The sequence below is a fragment of the Apis dorsata genome, unplaced genomic scaffold (genome assembly GCF_000469605.1).
Source record: "Apis dorsata unplaced genomic scaffold, Apis dorsata 1.3 scaffold_643, whole genome shotgun sequence".
Lineage (NCBI taxonomy): Eukaryota > Metazoa > Arthropoda > Insecta > Hymenoptera > Apidae > Apis > Apis dorsata.
The window spans coordinates 78727-81845 of NW_006263834.1; positions in this window are offsets into that span (position 1 = coordinate 78727).

Below are 3119 nucleotides of genomic sequence, written 5' to 3' on the forward strand. Positions count from 1 at the left end.
AGAAAAACTTGTCCCGCAGCGCGTTGCTCGACTCGATGCTCGTGAAACGATCCGTGGCAGTGGAATAAATTGTCGGTGGATCGAAGTGCGCGCGGTGTACGCGATGTCGGACGAGGCTTTAATCGGGGAACCGACTTGGCCAAGGTTGGCAACAATAGGGAACGATATCGTTCCCCCTTTCAGCTACGTACGTATCGAAAGAGAGAGAGAGAGAGAGAGGGAGAGAGAAGTCGACTCGTTCTCGATGAAAAAAAGCAACTTTTGACAAGCGTGCGCGGCAATATCGCGCTCGCGATACCCCCCTCAACCATCCTCCTCCTCCTCCTCCTCCTTCTCTCTCTCTCTATACNAGGTTTCGATCGTATCGTTACGGCGGAGGGTACCACCCCGCGACGTCATGAAACCTGGTTCGTTTTGGTTTCCCGGGATCGTATATTGCGAATTTAGTGGGGAGCCAGGACCCTCGGAACGATCGGTTGCCTCGTAGCTGGATCGCTGCCCGATCCTTGTGCTCCTTCGCTCTCTCTCCCCTCTTCCCCCTCGCTACCGCTTCCCTATCTCTCCGATCCTTCCTCCTCGTCCTTTTCCCCCCTTCGATATGTACGTATATACATATGCACGTGTGCGTGCGCGCGTGTGTGTGCGCGCATCGAACCTACGCGTATTCCGCGCTGCTTGTTTTTATCGACACGAACGCCAGTTTATGACGTCCCGTCACTCGGCCACGGCTACGACCTCTCCCCGTCTTCCTCTTCTTCTTTCTCCCCCTTCCACTCCGAGTCTGATGGTGAAACACGGGCGAAAACGCGTGTCCCGCTGCTGTTCCCGGTTCGTAGGTCCATCCGCCCACGCGCCCATCTCGCGCCTCGAGATAAGATTTCGCGGATAACCGCGAAGGAGCGGTTTGGAAATTATCCGACGGGGGATAGAAAGAAAGATTCGACGATTCGTTTCGAAGCAAACGAACGTTCTTATATCCTCTTTCGAACGTGTAATTTGCAGAAAGGAATAAACAAGTTGTTTGGAAGTTTGTATCGATAACTTGAGAGAGAGAGGAGCGTTTCTTTTTCGATTGGCAGAGAATTTACGAAAATTTATTTTTTTTTATATGAGAAAGATTCACCTCGTGAAAATTCGTCAAAAGTCAATATCGATATATATTATTCGGGAAAGGGGCCCTTTCGAGACGCGATGCACAGAGATTACTGGATCCCAGGAAAGTGGAAATAGTGCGAATCCGAAGATAACTCCATTCTTGGAAGAAATATTCACGGAATTCATTGGGAGCGATTTTGAAGGAAAAGGATGGTATCCAGGATAGATCGGGTCGGTAGTCCGCGTTACATTCGTCCGTATCGGGAGAATTGATAAACGGGAGAACGAAAGAATTAATAACAACGTGTAATAATAATAATCCTCGTCTTAACAGTTCCCATAATTAAAAAGGAGAAAAAAAAAACACTCGTAGCGTCATTCTATTTACCGCGGATAATAATCTCTTCTCGCGCATGCGAATTACTCCGCCTGTTCGTAATTGCCGTGTTATTCAATTTTTCCAGAAAACGCGGAAAAACGCGTTAAATATCTCCGTACACGTATATACATTACTGCTCGAAACGAAGAGGAATATCGAAAGATTTCTTTATTTTCTCTTTCGTTTTCCTCCTCCTCCTCTTCCTCTTCTTTACCGTCCTGGCGTCGAAACACGAGGCGACGCGACAACGAGTCCGAGGTGCGACTCAATCCCGAAGCCGAGCGGTAAGGTTTTCCTTTTTTTTCAGGCGAGCGAAAAACCGGCACCTCTTTAATCGAACCTGTCCTCGTCGATCCGTTAACGACGACCACCGAACGAGGCGCGTTGCATTAACTAGACGCGGCCGGTAGACGCTCGGGATAAACGTCTAGCGCAATTACGAGGTGTTACGAGTTCAGTCACAGACGGCCTCTGTAATTACGTTATCTCTGTTATTCCCTGGCAAGGAGGGAGAGGGGAGTAGGGGGAGGACAGCCGTGTTACGATTATCGTATACGTGGTTTCACCTTGGAAATTCTCGCGGCTCGCGATAAATAATCCGCGTTATTATTATTATTATTTCCGATATCGAAACCATCGTCCCGTTGTTGTCGTGCGAGCGGATATCGCGAAACGGATGCACGAGGAGGGGAGGAGAGGGCGGCCGCGCGGCAATTTTCCACGACGACGTGCCGCGTCCCTCGATCGAGAGATCGATCCAACTCTCTCGATGCTAATGAGAAATTACGACCGATCATCGAGATGATCTCTTTCTCTTTCCATTTCCTTCGAAGGTGGGAAGGTGGTGGAAACGCGACACGTTGGAATTTCTCCCCGCGGAGAATTCGAGAAAGCGCGGCGGTTGTCGATCGAAAGGTGGAGGAGGAGGAGGAGGAGGAGGAATCGAGAGAGTCGATCGAATTTCCGAGTCCCGTCACGCGAGATCGTGCGCTTGCGCGCTCTCCCTTCGTGTTTTTTTCTTTCTTTCTTTCTTCTTTTTTCCCTTTCTTTCACCTCCAACGATCGTACGATCGGTCGCTCGACGATCGTACGTAACGGAAGCACGGATGGGAATTTTCCGCGGCTCGCGCCTTTTCCCGCCAGGAATCGGAGGCGGATTATTTTTCTTCGTGGTTGAAAACGTAGTAGCGGCGGTAGTAGTGGTAATAAACGGCAGTGGTGTGGGCATTCTCGCGGATGGAAGAGAGAGAGAGAGAGAGAGAGATAAGGTTGGGAATAATAAAATGGCTGCGGGGTGATCTCGCGTGGATGGACAGGTACGCGGGCCGAGGTAAGGTGGAATTATCGCGATGTCTCTTGATCGATGCGATTGTCGTTAGACGTTGCTAGAGAAAGAACCGGTATTCGATCGAGGCGGAGTAGCGACGGGTACGAGCGTGACTCGAACCCGGTTGAACAACGAGGGGAATCGTCGCTCCTCTCTCGGGTGTTCGCGTTACCCTTATCTTCCCCCCTGATCGGGGACCGTTTCCTTTTTTTACTCGTTAACGAACGCGGTTCTACTCGAGAGAAGTTATTTCGCGCGCGCGCGCACGCACGCACTCCCAACACGGCTGCGAAACGAGGATTTAGAAATTACGGCAGA